The sequence below is a fragment of the Anabrus simplex genome, chromosome 10, assembly GCF_040414725.1.
Source record: "Anabrus simplex isolate iqAnaSimp1 chromosome 10, ASM4041472v1, whole genome shotgun sequence".
NCBI classification, from domain to species: domain Eukaryota; kingdom Metazoa; phylum Arthropoda; class Insecta; order Orthoptera; family Tettigoniidae; genus Anabrus; species Anabrus simplex.
Window position 1 is genome coordinate 77,104,278 of NC_090274.1, and position 19,697 is coordinate 77,123,974.

At 41.3% G+C, this 19,697-nt stretch overlaps 1 protein-coding gene across 1 annotated transcript in view; it reads left to right on the forward strand.

Annotated features, from left to right (window-relative positions):
- LOC136882141 (uncharacterized) overlaps positions 1-19,697 on the forward strand; it is a 112,638-nt gene that overhangs the window by 54,275 nt on the left and 38,666 nt on the right. The window lies entirely within an intron of this gene.

Below are 19,697 nucleotides of genomic sequence, written 5' to 3' on the forward strand. Positions count from 1 at the left end.
AATTAAGGGATTGGACGCCAATAGATTATGGATACAAAATTACATACATTTGCATGAATCGAGTTTATCGTCTAATATATATGGCTTAAAAACAGTGGGGTTCCATATTCCCACCTCTTCCTCTAATAATAATAATAATAATAATAATAATAATAATAATAATAATAATAATAATAAAGCGGTGTAAGGATCTGACGGTTTCGTTGTTTTCCACTTTAATACAATAATCACTACCACTAGAGAATTAGCATTAATTTGTTTGTTGCCATTTAGTGGTATGAAATTAAAGGAGAACTAATTTAAATTCCTATTGGCCGCTATCCGTCAAAATACGTGTTTGCTTACATTGTCATGTTTTAATGTTTTCCTTTATATGTTCGCAATTTACAGTGAGTAATACTGTAGAACCGACCTACACGTTCTGTGGAATAAAAAACAGGTGAAACACGTGTCGAAAGTCCTATTCATTTGTGTGACTTTTTAGGATCTTCTCTGTAAACGTACACGTGCGTGCGGTCAATGACCGGACGTGCGTTAACTTGATTCCGAGGGCAGAGTTGTACGTTATTATCCTGGGCAGAAAATACACATGCTGCTGATTTCAAAACGCTGTTTTAACTTTCGTGAATCTTACTACTAAGTGTAGGGTAAAGAGACCATTAAGTCCATTAAAAGTGGAATTAAATGAAGATATAATAATGATAATAATAATAATAATAATAATAATAATAATAATAATAATAATAATAATAATAATAATAATAATGTTTGTTTCTCCAATCCTTGTCCCGTTTCTCTACGGTGTCTGGTACGAGGTGAGATGAATCTGTCGTGGCGGGTTTTTATGACCGGATGCCCTTCCTGATGTCAACCTCACCACAGGAATTAATGAGATGAAATGAATCACGTGATGTATGATAGTAGGAAGGGAGAGAGTGAAACCCAGTGCCGGCACATAGGCTACTCCTGTCGAAAAGCACAAAGGGGACTGCTCAAGGCTTAACGTCTCCATCCGACGGACGAATCACCATCAACAACGTCATATGCCCTGTAGTTCTTTAACTTGGGTGATATCGAGTAATACGTCAGCAGAGACTGCCGTGACGTAAGCTTGTCGTAGTTTATGCTTGAATTTCCACGTATTTAAAAGTTCGCGGAACGAAATTAAAATCTTCTGCTTGATCTGCGACGCAGCTTCCAATAAATCTGCTCCTTGTTTCTGCTGAAATTATCTCTTGTCGATACCTTCTTTAATTCTGACGTAGTTGCTTTCCGTCTTCGACTCTGATTTAGAAGTAGCAATTCAATCTCGTTTTCTTATTTTTTTTCAATAATTGTTAGTAACAATCTTCACATTCGTTCTTTTTCACTGCCTTCTGGATATAAATTCTTTTCTCTAGCGCCTGAGGTAAATACTTTTGCTTTCGCTCGCGGTATCATCAAACATTTTGACGTTAATTATTCTCGGAGACGTGGACTCCATCTTTGTCCTTCTTACGGACGGAACTTCTTATAACAGTGAAATGGCACAATATATATATATTTATATAATTCGCTAGGGCCATCAAAGACCACGTTAAGTCTTGTTGCATTTGACACTGAACTTGGCCTTCTTTAGAGCCCAAATTTCCCTCATTCTTTGTGCGAGGGCCTGCTTACGCTCCTCTGTCCAAGGGGCACCGTGTCTTCTTTTCGGTTGCTCGTCTCGGTTTAGCCCGTTCGTCAATATTTTCTTGCGGAAGAGATCTCTGTTAAGGGCGTCTTCAGCTGAGATATGTAGCATTTGCAGGTCTTCTTTGGTATTTCTAAACCAGGAAATTGTGGTTTTGGGGTTTGAATAAAAAAAGTGAAAGATTTCTTTAGTTAACTTTCTTCCGTCCATTCTTTTCAGATGACCGTAAAATCGTGCCCGTCTTTTTCTGATTGTGACGGTAATTTTCTCTATTTTGCTGTAGACTTCCTTGTTGGATCTCTTTTCATGGATTCCATTTCTGTACTTTGATCCCAAGGTTCCTCTCACAGTTTTGCGTTCTCTTTTCTCCAGGTCTTCAAGGAGTCCTTTGTTGGCATTTAGAGACAGGGTTTCGTCTGCATATAGAACTACTGGCTTCAGAACTGTTTCCTAGTGACGTATCTTGGTGTTTTGGAAAAGGCATTTTTGTTGTAGATTGTACGGGACGTTTGGTAGGCTATTTCCAATTTGCGTATTCGCTCCTGAAGTGCTTCTTTGTCCAGTCCATTTTTCATGATGATCTCACCCAGGTATTTGAATTTGTCTACTCGGGTGATGTCCCCGTACTTTGTATGGAGTTTTGGTGGAGCCTCTTTGATGTTAGTCATTACTTCTGTTTTCTCAAACGATATCTGCAAACCAGTTTGTTCGGCAGTTTCCTTTAAAATTTCAACTTGAGCTCTAGCGGTTTCTATGTCGTTTGAGAGAACAGCAATATCATCGGCAAATGCTAAGCAGTCTGTTGTGATCCCCTTGGATTTGGTTCCTATTCTCAATGGACTGTAGTTGGTTTCCTGTAATCTCACCCGCCAGGTTCTGATGATCTTTTCAATAACACAGTTGAAGAGTATCCGGGATAGCCCATCACCTTGTTGGACTCCTGTTTTTATGTCAAAGGAATGCGAGAGACATCCGTGGAACTTCACCTTGGATTTTGTATCGGTCAGGGTGGCTCTAATTAATGCCAACAGTTTCAAATCAACTCCAAATTCATTTAAGATGTTTAGCAGGACTTCCCGGTCAATGGAGTCGTACGCTTTCTTAATGTCCACAAAGACAGACACATACTGCTTGGACCTTAGTGTACAATATCTGATGATTGTTTTGAGATTTTGGATTTGTTCAGCTGTTGAGCGACCTTTTCTGAAGCCTCCTTGGTATTCACCTATTTGATGTTCGACTTGTGCTTCCAAACGCTCCAGGATGGCAAGTGATAGAATTTTGTAAGTCACGGGTAGCAAAGATATTCCTCTGTAGTTGTTGATGTTCTTCCTGCTGCCTTTTTTGTGTAATGGATGGATCAAAGCTATTTTCCAATCTTCGGGTAGGGTCTTCTACCGCACCATATCATTTTATGGTACGTTTACTTTTCTGATGTCTTCGCGTTCCTAGCGAACTCTAGTATCTATCAACTATTACTCTTTCCCATCATGTGTCGTTACCACTATGTAATCCTTCTCTATTCCGACAGATGGCGTCTTATACAATAGGTCAAAGCATTTCTTTCTGCCCCGTCTTGTGGGATTATCTTTCTGATGGATTTTTTTGAGATCTTTTCGACTTGAAAAGATGGAGGGATTCGATTTTCAAGTCGCCTTTATGGCTTATAAAAGATATTTTAAGAAATTTAAGATGTCTTTGGACACATCTCAACCTTTTGAGTATGCTATTTGCTTATATTATCGAGGTATTTATTTTTGTTTAATCTTCTTTTAGTTGGGTTATAAAGGCTTCCCTCATTACGTGTTTTTCTGATTTATTCGTGTGTTAACCTTGATTTCTTTTACTGATTCACTATGTTTATTTTGAGAATAGAAGGTAGCACGGATTCATGTGTATGTATGAGATTGTCTGCTGTGTGCGACCGAGATCTTTTACCCATGTCGCTTTATTAACATTCCGCTTGAGCTCATGTCGTATTATTTTATCGCGTGTTCTGTATAATTCATATCCATTTCATTGATCTGGTATGAATTCAAGCTAACTACGCGATTTGCCTGCTTCTGTGTGTTTTGGTGTTGAAGACACTCCGTCTCTTTTGATGGACCACTTTCTGTTTCATATTGTCTGAGCTCTAGAGCGGTTGTTTATTTATTATGTGCTGTACGTCGACACTTTTATATGTTCCTTTATTTGCGACAACCTAACCTCTTGGTCTCTGTGTGAGCGTGGGTGGTTCCGACTTTTGATTCGTGCTACCTTTTGTGCTTAATTTACCTGTTTATTGATCGTTTCATATCGCCGTCATTGACTTTCCTTACTTATTTTTTAGTTTAATATGTTTTATTCCTTGAGGGTTGCCTTTCCATATTTTCTTGTTGTGTTGCGTGAAACTATGGTAACCGCCCCTTTTGCTTTTTCTCTCTGGTTGAATTTTAAGAGCTCGGTGCACCCTTCCCTCTTCTCTATTTAAGCTCTTTTTACTTAATGTTATTGTATTCTCGGGGGATGTGATTATTATTGTTGAGAGTCTTGATGCCTTGACGGTAGAATCGAATGAGAGTACGTTATGATGTGAGGCTATTACTCTCTAATCTTATGATTGTCTTGATCTGACGTGCTATAAAGAAATGTTTTGTACCGTCTAAACTCATATGCTTCAGCTAATTGGTATAGATGCCATATCTTTATGCTAAACTTTTCTTCACTTCCTTTACGAAGGTAAGCGTTTGCGAAGGTATTATTGTCATTGTGTCTGGTGTATTTTAATCACGGGCCACATATTATTAATATTGCCCATTTGATTTTCGGCCCCCGTTTTACTTATGCTATTTTCTTTTGATTTTATTTTCATAATAAATTTAAGTTCTTACCCTTGTCACTGTTATGTTTTCTTTTCTTTGCGTCTCTTATATGTTTCTTTTACCTGTAAGAGGCCCGAGTCCAGTTCCTGGCAGTTTTCTTTTCCCTAGTTTTGACCAAATCCACTGCACTGGGTCTTTATCGTATCCTTAGTGTCAGTTCAGTCTCCTTCTTACAAATTTCTTCTATTTGCTTTTGCAAGACATCAAGTGATTCCTCTGGGGCATATTTCCATAGTTCTGCTACTACTGAGTCTTCCCCCGGCGCTTTTTTATTTTTTAGACGGGAATGTGGCGCTTGATTTCATCTCTGTCGGGTGGTCTGGAATCTGGGTACCTGACTAAGGGTTCCTTGGTCTCAATGGCGCTTTGCGGTTTAGAGCAATTAAGCAAATTCTTGAAGTAATCTGCCAGAATGCTGCAATTTTCTTCATTTGACGTCGCCAGTGTGCCGTCCTTTCGCTCAAAGCATAGAGATGGTGGTTTATAGCCAGCGAATTTGCGTTTGAAGGATCTGTAGTACTCTCTGCTTTCATTCTTTCTAAAGTTTTGTTCTATTTTTCAATGAGAGATTTTTCGTATTTACGTTTCTCAGTTCTAAACACCCTAGCTGCTTGGGCACGTTGGGATTTGTAGGTTTCCCAATCATTTTCTGATTTCGTAGAGTAGTACTGTTTCCACGCATTGAGTCTTTCTTGGAGGACTGATTCGCAGGTACCATACCACTAGCCATGCTTTTTGCTTCTCTTGATTTCTGCAACGTCTTTGGCGGCCTCAACAACGAGACTTTTGGCGCAGTTAAAGTCACAGTCATTTGGTCTAGCCCTCTCCTGGAACTCCTTGACCCTTTGCCGAAGTTTATCATTGTCGAAGCGTGTGATCTGATTGGTTGTGTTCCTTGTGTTTGCGGGAATTGGTTTGAATTTGATAAGAGACATATAATGATCTGAGGCCACATTGATGCCTTTCTTTACCTTGACATTCATAATCTCAGGGCTGTTTCTCCTGGAGATTGCAACATGATCAGTTTGGAACTCTGCGAGAGCTTGGACGGGAGAACGCCAAGTCATTTGCTTTCTGGGTAGATGGCGAAAGTGGGTCGACATGACCTGCAGGTTGTGATTTTCGCAAATGGACACCAGTCTTTTGCCGTTGGGATTGGTTCTTTTGTGAGCAGGGTAATTTTCTATAACTTTCTTGTACTTCTCTTCACGACCTAGTTGGGCATTGAAGTCACCCAAAAGAAGCTTGACATGGTGTTTGGGGTATTTTGTTTAATTTTTCATCCAGTAGGTCCCAGAAATTATAAACTTCGTCTGGATCAGACTTGTTCTTATCGTTTGTAGGAGCATGTGCGTTAACTAGGACGTAGGTTTTGTTCGCGCATTTAATTGTGAGTATAGACAATCTGTCATTCACAGGTTCGAAATTTGCAACCGATTTAAGGATCTTGGTTATAACAGCAAACGCGGTTCCAAGCATCACAGCTCCATTGAAGATTCGTCTTTGCGCTTTGCTCTTGAAAAATCGGTAACCTTCGAATTCAAAAATCTCTTCATCTGGGTACCTTGTTTCCTGTAGGGTCATTATGGATATCTGATTTTCGTGAAGAGGTTTGGTGAGAGTTTTCAGCTTGCCAGTTTGTATAAGTAAATTTATGTTGAAAGTTGCTAGAAAGGTTTTAGATTTTGGCCTGAGTTTTTGACTCTTCGGGGTACTCCGAGACGTCCGACTCGTCTCTTGCATGATGTCGAGTCTCCCCCCGAATCCGAACGAGACTCGTGCGCCGTGGCATTCACGACGAGGGATTTATCCGAAGATTTACCCCCTGGGGTATGTTTCTTGAAATGTTGTGCCATCATGCTTTTTGACTTGACTTTGCTTTCGACGGTTACCCATCATTTTACAACTAGGGTTGTTAGCCCTAGAGGCTGTCTCAAGATGTTTTCTGGCTTCTGGTCATTTACCAGTCTTCGCTTAACCCTGGCAAGGGACCAGTTTTTTTTCACGGTCGTATTTCCCTACTACCCTCTAACTCTGCTGGCGGCAGAGCCAGCAAGCGTCCCCAATTCCAATGGGACGTGCCCGATGGAGGTAACCGGTAAATCCCTACACGGGATTATATTATTGTTATTATTATTTTTATTATTATTATCGAGTGTTTTTATATGACGTGGCTCAGGTGATGGAGCCTGGTGTTATAGCAAACCATATTCTACACTGTACATCTACAGCGTCGTAAAAATAATTTTACATCAAATTATAATTTAAAATAAGGACTACGCAAATTGATACACGAGAACGATTTTGACAGCTCCTATAATAAGAGGTTAAATTATGTTCTAACTCCTTAAATCTATCTACCCTCTGTAACACTTCTAAATAAATTCATTTCGGCTAGGTACCGACGTCTGTAATTTATAGCTGGAAGGGAAATCCACTAACTGAAAATCTGCGGAGTATTACATGTCAGTTATAACGAATATTTCGGGTCAACTGTACGTCGCCGCAACACTGAGCGAGAAGGGGAAGTCAGCGTTCTCACTCCCACGGCTCTGCTTTCTCACTCGCACACTTCCCCTCACCGGGTGTCTTCGTAGTTGGTCCGATCTCTACCTTAGCTTTCTGAACCTTATTGAAACTGTTTTTTAGACAAGTTGTGTGACATATGGTGTGTGATTCAGATTCCGTTTGTTCAGCAATCCGTCTGATATTCCTATCAGGCGGTATGCCCTCGTTTGGTGATTATGCTTATCTTGTGGACACTAGTGTAGAAGGTTCACTGAACTTTAAGGAGTAGTCTACATGCGGCACAAGACTTGCTAGTAAGTAAAATTACAAAAGTTTATAGGATGATACGGAACAGTTCCGTATGTCTGTGTTCGGTCCAAATTGACGGCGTAAGGAATGGTTCCGTAAGTCGGAGCCAATGAATTAATGCCAAGGTTGCCTCCTTCCCACTCCTAGGCCTTACCTATCCCATCATTGCCATAAGACCTATCTGTGCCGGAGCACCATGAAGCAAGTTGTAAATAGAAACTTATTGGATTGGAGCTTTAATAGTTGCAAATATTCAATTACAACTCATACGAAAGATATCAATGTTATACCACATTTACTGCCCTTCAGAGTAGTCACCAGCATTGAGTACATCTTGTTACCAACAATGTAGACAGAATAGGATATCTATTGCAGCATTTGTTATGTTGATAGTTCGAATGGAGAAGTTTACTGCCTGACGAATCTCTGAAACATTTCTGGAGCAAGGATTCCTTCATCTTGTGAATCAAGTCAAAGTCACAACACCTTAAATCTGTGGATTATGGTAAATGGTACAACAATTCCCAGCACCTTTAACCGAACAAATCACCCACGTTTGCACTGTTTGCGGCCGTGCGTTAGTAGTATAATAGGACAGTTCTGCCGCCACCACCCCACCGGCTCCCAGAGGTCTCCTACACCACCACCACCACCACAGCCAGAGGCCTCCCAGAGGCCTCCTCCACCACCACCACAGCCAGAGGCCTCCCAGAGGTCTCCTCCACCACACGCGGGAAACTTGAATTTGTAAGCAAAGCCACGTGCTTTTTGACAGCTATCATCGACAACAACGCATCGCTAACTTCAGTACTGCCATCTTGACGGGCCTAAACCTCAGTAGTACCAACTTAACCTAACTAGCGCGAGATTTGAATAGGTAAACAAATCCACGTGTTTTTGACAGCCACGTGCTTTTTGACAGACAACACCGTATCTCAAACCTCAGTGCAGTCATCTTGACGTACCTAAACCTCAGCGCTACCAACTTAACATCACTAGCGCGAGATTTGAATTTCTAAACAAATCCACGTGCTTTTTGACAGCTGTCGTCCGCCATCTTTAATCTATAGAGCACAGTGCTGCCCTCTTTAGCTACTTACCTTTGAAATGTGGTGGCGGATAATTTGAAAAATGCTTTTTGACAGCAGCCATCTTTAATCTAGAGAGCACCGTGCTGCCCTCTTAAACAAACTCACGTGCTTTTTTCTGACAGCTATCATCCGCCATCTTGCATCACAAACCTCAGTGCTGCAGTCTTTACCTAGATATCTTTGAAATGTGGTGGCGGCAATTTGAAAAATTCTATGTGCTCTTGCTTGCAAACAAAGCCACGTGCTTTTTTGACAACTGTTATCCGCCATCTTTAATCAATAGAGCACTGTGCTGCTATCATGCGGGCAATTTCGTCAGCTGTCATCCGCCATCCTTCATCCACAGAACACCGTGCTGCCCTCTTTATGACATTTAGTAGCGGGCAATTTGAAAAGTTCTGTTAGCTGTCATCCGCCATCTTTAATCAAGAGAGCCCCGTGCTGCCATCTTTAGCTAGATACCTTTGAAATGTGGTGGCGGCAGATTGAAAAAATTCCACGTGCTCTTGTTTAGCAAACAAACTCACGCGCTTTTTGTCAGCTGTCATCCGCCATCTTACATCGCAAACCTCAGTGCTACACTCTTTAGGTACATACCTTTGAAATATGGTGGCGGATAATTTAAAAAGAAAACTTCTACAGCAGCCATCTCTCGACGCTAATTGCATAAGGTGGTGGCTATACATGACTCCTTAAGGATGCTTACGCAAGATGGCTGCTATACACAGGTTCTTATGAGACGCCCTTGGGATGCTTGCGCAAGATGGCAGTTATACATGGCTCCTTATGAGTTGCCCTAGGGATGCTTGCGCAAGATAGCGGCTGCTCTTATGGGACGGCTTAAGGGTCCTTGTACAAGATGGCCTGAGACGCCCTAAGGATGCTTGTGCAAGATGGCGGACACAGGATGGCGGCTATACACAACTCCTTATGAGTCGCTTTAAGGGTGCTTGCACAAGATGGCTGCCGCTCTTATGAAGAAAGCTAGGTTTAGAGGCTAACGTGTCGTGCTAGTTCGATTCATTAAATTTGGGGCTTAAATGCAAAATGTTAAATATCTCGAAAACGGTGCACCGTAGAGCAAAACGGACAAAAATTTTCTGCCTAACACCCAGGTTCGCAGTATGAGGAACATGATAGCATAAGGAAAACATAGTCTATCAACGGTTCGGTTCCTACTTAGGCACTTTGGCATTCGCTCTGATTTAGCTTGTATTGAAGCGAGTCTTCATAACATGATCAGGTCTAGCTATGGTAGAGAGTATAACGTACCTTGCTGATTCGATTCATTAAATTTGGGGCTTAAATGCAAAATGTTAAATATCTCGAAAACGGTGCATCGTAGAGCAAAACGGATAAAATTTATCCACCTGATACCTAGGTTTGCAGTATTAGGAACAAGATAAAACATAATCTAATGATGAGATCGACGGTTCGATCCCTACTTAGGCCCTTTGGCATTGGCAGCTATCTAATTCTACAAGATGGCGGCTATACATAGCTTCTTATGAGGCAGCTTAATAGCACTTGCACAAGATGGCTGCTGCTCTTATGAGACGCCCTAGGGGTGCTTGCGCAAGGTAGCAGCGACAAGACGGCTACTATACACAGCTCCTTATGATACGGCCTAGAGGTGCTCACACAAGATGGTGGCTGCTCTGATGAAGAAAGCTAGCTTTGCATCGTGCAGGTATCTTTACAGCACTAAACCTCATACCTTTGAAATGTGTTGTCGGGTAATTTGAAAAATTCGACGTGCTTTTTCTTAACAATAGCGGCTATACATAAGCTGTTAAGATCTCCTCTTATGTCAAGGCATAGCTCTATCGAACAAGTTAAATCCTGCATCGGGCTAGCTAGAGTAAGCACGTGCTGCAGTGATTACGTTATTATGCATGTTTAGACTTGCAAATCAGTAAAGAAACATAACAAGGCTAGAATCGAACACTGCACTCTATGCTGTTAACTTTATCATGTGATCGGAACATTGATTGAAGTGTTTAGAACACTAAATAAGTGATCAAGACTAAAATAGAACACTGTACTCGATACAACATGTGTTTAGAACATGTCAGGGATACCTTTGTTCTAAGAAGATTAGAATACCGCACATTCCTTGTAGGGCTAATAGGCTAAAGGGCTAATGGGCTAAAGGGCTAAAGGGATAATGGGCTAAAGGGCTAATGGGCTAAAGGGCTAAATGGCTAGAGTGCCTCTCCTCTCTTTATCCGGGCTTGATACCGGCTCTACAACTAGAGGCGGAGTTAACACCCTAAGGAAGAGAGAATGTTGGGAAATAATCTAGACGAATATAGCTACTCGATCGACTATATACTACAGATGGATGACTTAGGTGAGGGTAAGCGCTTACTTAATAATACCTACACGACGTAATTCATGCTCTATTTCAAAAATATCTTCTTTGTACTGTGTGTAACCAGCATCATGATAGGCTCTTAGCAGTTGTAAACGTTTTACCAGTACGTTGGGGTCTTTACAGTACCTTATATCTACATAGGGTAACAGAGGCTCCTTGTGAACTTCGGGTCTATATGCAGACAGTATGTGTAGGGACTTGTTTTGATGTAATACGTGCTTCAGCATTAGCGTTTCTAGGTACAAACTTAACTTGTTTCGATAGCGATGAAGCGTTGAAATTTCCTTCTTCTTTACCTTGCATCTCTTCTTGAGATGTTTGCACTGCGACAGAACGTGTAGTAGGCTTAGGAAATGAAGTAAAATCATCAAGCTGTAATGGCAATGAAACATTCAGATTTTCTTCTTCAACTTTCCCTTTACTACTGTTTTGATCAACATCATTATCCTTATTATCATAATCATGTTCTTGCCTCTCTTTATCTTGAAGTTTATGCTTAGTAAGAGAACTCGCAGCAGGCCTAGACAACAAGGGAGATTTAAAATCTCTCGCAGAGGTGTACTTTTTAAACATAAATCAGTGCTCGCTGGATTGTGGTTGAACTCTTTGTATTTTGTTCCCGATGAAGCTACATTACACGCGGCTTCATGACGTTGAGCGTTATATGCGTTCTTGAACTCTCTTCTACAATGTTTGCATTGAAAAATTGTCCTACATGATATCTCATGACGTCTCCTGTGATAGCTTCGGAAAAATGCTTTTCCACACACTTCGCAAATATACCTAGAAATAGGTTTTCCCATGACTGACTTTTACCTTCTGCTAACAGATTCTTCTTTAAATCTACTTGATATTTATTACTCTCTACTTCGATGATGCGAACAGCTTAGCGATTAACAGTAAACTAACACAAAAGCGTATAACCAAGGTATCAACAGTAAGGTTTAAGCCCATCAAGATGGCAAGAGTGAGGTTAGCGTCGTTCCGTTGTTGGATTTTAAATTCCGCGTTATAACATAAGGTGGCAGCCTGGAGGTATACCGCCGTAAAGATGAAAGCAGTGAGGTTAGCGACGCTCTATTGTCCTTTAATGTGAGGTTAGGGTCCGTCAAGAAGACAGCTGTCAAAAAAGCACGTGGCTTGGTTTACTAAACAAGAGCACGTGCCAGTGACGTCACGGTCACGTAGTATGCTGCTTCAGCATGCAAAGTTCAATGTCTACACCTACGTAGTTAACACTCTGCTATGTTCACAAGATTTTTAAACATCGCTATTCTTTGTACTTTAAGTTCATGCACATATGCTATGCTAAGATAGCAGCACAAACACATGCGAACGTTATACACTCTAGCGGGATGTGTTATTACGATAGTTGATGCATGCAAAATCGATAGGTGTTGTGTACACACTTTGAAACTTAACTATTCTTCGTGCTTTAAATCCGTGCACATAGGTTATGCTAAGATAGCAGCACACTCTTGCGGGAGATGTTTTGTACTCTAGTTGATGCTTGTATAATCGATAGGCAAAGCGTACACGCTTTTAAAACATTGCTATTCTTACTGCTGCTGCTTTGTTAACAAGATTTTTATACATCACTATTCTTTATGCTTTAATTTCATGTGTATAAGTTATACTATGTTAGCAGCATACTTATAAGGTCGTCGCACACTCTAGTGGAAGAAGTTTAATACGAAAGTCGATGCATGCAAAATCGATAGGTGATGTGTACACGCTTTGAACTTGGGTATTCTTTGTGCTTTAACTTCGTGCACATAGGTTATATGCAGCACACACAAGCGATGATCGCACGCTGTTGTGCAAGAAGTTTAGTACGATAGGCGATGCATACATTATCGATAGGTGATGTGTACACGCTTTGGATTATAGCTCTTCCTTGTGCTTTAAGTTCATGCACATGGGTTAGGGATACACAAAAGCGATTGCTACATGCTCTAGCGGAAGAAGCCTAGTACGAGAGTCGACGCATGCATCATCGATTCGTGATGTGTACACGCTATTATTTATGCTTTAAATTCACGCACATAGGTAGCAACACACAATTGCGATCCTTGTACACTCTAGCGGGAGAAATTTAGTACGAAAGTCGATGTATGCAAAATCGAAAGGTGATGTGTACGCGCTTTGGAATATAGCTATTCTTTGTGCTTTAGCTTTATACACATACGTTAGCAATACACATATGCGATCGTTGTACACTCTGACGGTAAAACATGGTCGATGTATGCAAAATCAATAGGTGATGTGTACGCGCTGTTAAACATCGTTATTTGTTATGCTTTAAGTTCACGCGTTATGTTCACGCGTATAGGTTATGCTAAGATAGCAGTGCAATTTAGCGGAAGAAGTACAGGGTGATGTGTACACGCTTTGAATCATGGCTATTCTTTGTACTTTAAGTTCATGTGTATAAGTTATGCTAAGATACCAGCACAATCTAGCGGAAGTTCAGTACGAGATTCGATGAATGCAAAATCAATAAGTAATGTGTACACGCTTTGAAACATGGCTATTCATTGTACTTTAATTTTATGGGTATAGGTTATGCTAAGATAGCAGCACGATCTAGCGGAAGAAGTTTAGTGCGAGGGTTGATGCGTGTAAAATCGATAGGTGATGTGTACACGCTATGAAACATGGCAATTCATACCGCTGCTCTGTTCCCAATATTTTTAAACATAGCTAATCCTAATGCTGCTCTTAACGACGTAGAGCTAAGAATTGATTACGTGACCGTGACCTCACTGCCACGTGCTCTTGTTTAGTAAACCAAGCCACGTGCTTTTTTGACAGCTGTCTTCTTGACGGACCCTAACCTCACATTGAAGGAAAATAGAGCGTCGCTAACCTCACTGCTGCCATCTTTACGGCGGTAAACCTCAAGGCTGCCACCTTATGCATGTTATAGCGCGGAATTTAAAATCCAACAACAGAACGTCGCTAACCTCACTCTTGCCATCTTGATGGGCTTAAACCTTATTGTTGCTACCTTGGTTATACGCTTTTGTGTTAGTTTACTGTTAATCGCTAAGCTGTTCGCATCATCGAAGTAGAGAGTAACAAATATCAAGTAGATTTAAAGAAGAATCTGTTAGCAGAAGGTAAAAGTCCGTCATGGGAAAACCTATTTCTAGGTATATTTGCGAAGAGTGTGGAAAAGCATTTTCCCGAAGCTATCACAGGAGACGTCATGAGATATCATGTAGGACAATTTTTCAATGAAAACTTTGTAGGAGAGAGTTCAAGAACGCATACAACGCTCAACGTCATGAAGCCGCGTGTAATGTAGCTTCATCGGAACAAAATACAAAGAGCTCAAGCACAATCCAGCGAGCACTGATTTATGTTTAAAAAGTACACCTCTGCGAGAGATTTTTAATTCTCCCTTTTTGTCTAGACCTGCTGCGAGTTCTCTTACTAAGCACGAACTTCACGATAAAGAGAGGCAAGATCATGATTATGATAATAAGGATAATGATGTTGATCAAAACTGTAGTAAAGGGAAAGTAGAAGAAGAAAATCTGAATGCTTCATTGCCATTACAGCTTGATGATTTTACTCCATTTCCTAAGCCTACTACACGTTCTGTCGCAGTGCAAACATCTCAAGAAGAGATGCAAGGTAAAGAAGAAGGAAATTTCAACGCTTCATCGCTATCGAAATTAGTTAAGCTTGTACCTAGAAACGCTACTGCTGAAGCACGTATTACATCAAAGAAGTCCCTGCACATCAACTGTCTGCATATAGACTCAAAGTTCACAACGAGCCTCTGTTACCCTATGTAGATATAAGGTACTGTAAAGACCCCAACGTACTGGTAAAACGTTTACAACTGCTAAGAGACTATCATGATGCTGGTTACACACAGTACAAAGAAGATATTTTTGAAATAGAGCTTGAATTACGTCGTGTAGGTATTATTAAGTAAGCCCTTACCGTCACCTAAGTCATCCATCTGTAGTATATAGTCGATCGAGTAGCTATATTCGTCTAGATTATTTCCCAACATTCTCCCTTCCTTAGGGTGTTAACTCCGCCTCTAGTTGTAGAGCCGGTCTCAAGCCCGGTTAAAGAGAGGAGAGGCACCATAGCCCTTTAGCCCATTAGCCCTTTAGCCCTTTAGCCCATTAGCCCTTTAGCCTATTAGCCCTACAAGGAATGTGCGGTAATCTAATCTTCTTAGAACAAAGGTATCCCCTGACATGTTCTAAACACATGTTGTATCGAGTACAGTGTTCTATTTTAGTCTTGATCACTAATTTAGTGTTCTAAACACTTCAATCAATGTTCCGATCACATGATAAAGTTAACAGCATAGAGTGCAGTGTTCGATTCTAGTCTTGTTATGTTTCTTTAGTGATTTGCATGTCTAAATATGCATAATGACGTCATCACTGCAGCACGTGCTTACTCTAGCTATCCCGATGCAGGTTTAAACTTGTTCGATAGAGCTATGCCTTGACATAAGAGGAGGCCTTAACAGCTTATGTATAGCCGCTATTGTTTAAAGATAGCTGCTGTTAAGAAAAAGCAAGTAGAATTTTTCAAATTACCCGCCAACACATATCAAAGGGTTGAGGTTTAGTGCTGTAAAGATACCTGCACGATGCAAAGCTAGCTTTCTTCATCAGAGCAGCCACCATCTTGTGTGAGCACCTCTAGGCCGTATCATAAGGAGCTGTGTATAGTCGCCGTCTTGTCGCTGCTACCTTGCGCAAGCACCCCTAGGGCGTCTCATAAGAGCAGCAGCCATCTTGTGCAAGCGCTCTTAAGCTGCCTCATAAGAAGCTATGTATAGCCGCCATCTTGTAGAATTAATTAGCTGCCAATGCCAAAGGGCCTAAGTAGGGATCGAACCGTCGATCTCATCATCAGACTATGTTTTATCTTGTTCCTAATACTGCAAACCTAGGTATCAGGTGGAAAAATTTTATCCGTTTTGCTCTACGATGCACCGTTTTCGAGATATTTAACATTTTGCATTTAAGCCCCAAATTTAATGAATCGAACTAGCACGACACGTTAGCCTCTAAGCTAGCTTTCTTCATAAGAGTGGCAGCCATCTTGCGCAAGCACCCTTAAAGCGTCTCATGAGGAGTTGTGTATAGCCGCCATCTTGTGTCCGCCATCTTGTGTCCGCCATCTTGCACAAGCATCCTTAGGGCGTCTCAAGCCATCTTGTGCAAGGACCCTTAAGCCGTCCCATAAGAGCAGCCGCTATCTTGCGCAAGCATCCCTTGGGCATCTCATAAGAACCTGTGTATAGCAGCCATCTTGCGTAAGCACCCTTAAGGAGTCATGTATAGTCACCACCTTACGCAATTAGCGTCGAGAGATGGCTGCTGTAGAATTTTTCTTTTTAAATTATCCGCCACCATATTTCAAAGGTATGTACCTAAAGAGTGTAGCACTGTGGTTTGCGATGTAAGATGGCGGATGACAGCTGACAAAAAGCGCGTGAGTTTGTTTGCTAAACAAGAGCACGTGGAATTTTTCAATTTGCCGCCACCACATTTCAAAGTTATCTAGCTAAAGATGGCAGCACGGGGCTTTCTTGATTAAAGATGGCGGATGACAGCTAACAGAACTTTTCAAATTGCCCGCTACTACATGTCATAAAGAGGACAGCCCGGTGTTCTGTGGATGAAAGATGGCGGATGACAGCTGACGAAATTGCCCGTATGATAGCAGCACAGTGCTCTATTGATTAATGATGGCGGATAACAGTTATCGAAAAAGCACGTGGCATTTTTTTGCAAGCAAGAGCACATAGAATTTTTCAAATTGCCGCCACCACTTTTCAAAGGTATCTAGCGAAAGACTGCAGCACTGAGGTTTGTAATGCAAGATGGCGGATGACAGCTGTCAGAAAAAAGCACGTGAGCTTGTTTCCAAACCAGAGCACGTGGAATTTGTTTCCAAACAAGAGCACGTGGAATTTGCCGCCACCACATTTCAAAGGTAAGTAGCTAAAGAGGGCAGCACGGTGCTCTCTGGATTAAAGATGGCGGATGATAGCTGTCAAAAAAGCGCATGGGTTTGTTTCCAAACAAGAGAATGTAGAATTTTTCAAATTGCCCCCACCACATTTGAACGGTATCTATCTAAAAAGTGCAGCACTGAGGTTTGTGATGCAAGATGGCGGATGATAGCTGTCAGAAAAAAGCACGTGAGTTTGTTTAAGAGGGCAGCACGGTGCTCTCTAGATTAAAGATGGCTGCTGTCAAAAAGCATTTTTCAAATTATCCGCCACCAAATTTCAAAGGTAAGTAGCTAAAGAGGGCAGCACTGTGCTCTATAGATTAAAGATGGCGGATGACAGCTGTCAAAAAGCACGTGGATTTGTTTACAAATTCAAATCTCGCGCTAGTGATGTTAAGTTGGTAGCACTGAGGTTTAGGTACGTCAAGATGACTGCACTGAGGTTTGAGATACGTTGTTGTCTGTCAAAAAGCATGTGGCTGTCAAAAACACGTGGATTTGTTTACCTATTCAAATCTCGCGCTAGTTAGGTTAAGTTGGTACTACTGAGGTTTAGGCCCGTCAAGATGGCAGTACTGAGGTTAGCGATGCGTTGTTGTCGATGATAGCTGTCAAAAAGCACGTGGCTTTGTTGACGAATTTAAATTTCCCGCGGGTGGTGGAGGAGACGTCTGGGAGGCCTCTGGCTGTGGTGGTGGTGGAGGAGGCCTCTGGGAGGCCTCTGGCTGTGGTGTTGGTGGAGGAGTCCTCTGGGGGCCGGTGGGGGTGGTGGCGGCAGAACTGTCCTATTATACTACTTGCGTTGTCGTGGAAAGTGTTGGGTAATACGCATTGACGGTATGCTGTGGAGGAACATAGTGCATTAGGATAAAACCATCACAGTCATAGATGAGTATAACAATAACTTTCACATGGCTGGGGTTCTCACGAACTCTCAATCTTTGCGGTTTCCCGTAATGATGCCATTATTTCGATCAGCATTTCAGCTGTGGCTCATACAATTTATCTCATATCTCATCCAGCATAATGATATTGCATAAGAAAGTCTCTCCTTTGTACTTACAGTACTCCAAATGTTTACGAGCAACATCGTATCGTTAATCACTCCTGCATTTCCGTTGAATCACGTTGAACTAATTATGATGAAATAGTGCTTTCTAATATGAAGCACAGTCGTACTCGCTAACCCGGTCTCTTGGTCCATCTCACATATCATATGACATCGACCAGTGTCCATTAACATGGCAAGAACATGCACTTCTCCTTCACTGACACTAGGATGAACTGGCTGACACACATCTGCCACTTATTGGTGTCCCTCGTTAAAGACTTTTACCCACCGTGCCACTGTCCTGTAAGGCTATGCAGTTTCGTTGCAAGCTTCTTGAAGACCTTGAGGACACTCTCGAGCTGTACGACCTCTGGCAGAATCAGTCATGATCCGATTCCATTGTTCCTGTTTCTAAAATATCGTGGCAACACTGACTTAGATTGCCGGCTAATCCGAGGCTGTTTTCATTATGCCAGTTTGCATGCTTGTGATGTGAGAGGGTATGCTCTGAGGAAAGGTAGGTATACAAGTAACGTGTGCTGTCAGTGAGATTATTAGATTCCATTGCATGGCGTCTCATCAGCAGTGTTGTCACTCTTAAAGTTCTAACCACCATATCCCCCGTACTCCAATTTGCCTTCATTTTCTAGAGCTAATCAAACATCATTTCTGTTTTCATCCACCTGTGGCCTACTTAGTGTTCACATGACCAGTCCATTGAAAATATTTTATAGATATATCTGGAGAATCGCCTGTTTAGAGCATTTTTCTTCTCATGAAGTCAATCTAGGTTGTTGTTTAAAGCTTTGTTGTCGTGAACAAATGGGGTTGCCTTCCCGGTATAAAATTGTATATAAAGAGAATATAATTTTCATTTGCTTCGTGGCATATCCATAGATGCAGCCGATCCAGAAAAGACTCATCTGAGAAGAATTGAGTCTAGAGATTTTCCGGGGAATTTTTACCCATGTTCTTTGGATTTTTTTGCAGCATTTGCTTCACAGGAAAGTGGGAGTTTCTTCTCTTTTGTTGGTTGTTAGTTTCAAAACCTGCGACATTAATTATGATCCTTCAACTGTCATTAGTAAGGTTTAGATTGATGAATTCATTTCAATATTGCTCTGTTGATGAAATAATCAATGACATTTAACTAAATTTAATCCTTTCACCTTTGTTACAAGTGTGGGAGGCCCACTCGTGAGGAAGCAAAGTGTAAGGTTTCTCTCTTTCAGAAAACCTGAGAGATAACATTAATCTATCATTGCATACAAAGTCAAGTGTAGACTACTTCAGTTGAATGATAATTTAAAAAAATGTTATGCTGCTCTGGTCATGTCTAGGAAACATATTAGGTAGTTTTAAACTCTCTGAACCGAGTCCTTTTAAGACCAAACCAAAACCTGTGGCTCTACAGCTCTGATGAGCATTACACTGTCATGCGACCCCTGCTCAGCCTGATGGCCTGCAATTTATAAGTCAGTGTGTGGTGAGCAAGACAAATTTTCTTGGCCATTTTTCTTGGCTTTTTAGACTATGGACTCTACCTCTCTATCAATTAACAACTTCTTTGCTCTCATACAGCCTGACTGGACCAGCAGCTAGCCTTCAGAGTTTGATAACAATCCCTGACTTGTCCGAGATTCACTTCTGGGGCTTCCGGGAATGTGGTGTACTTGCTAACCGTGGAAAACACGGCCAGCATTGTCCTTTAAAATCTGTATGTAAATGTTGTAAGTCTATATTAATAAAGCCTTCGGATTGTCTAGGGTCAGTAAAAAGTCCAACAACTGACTATTTGTTGTACGAACTTGAACATGGTAGG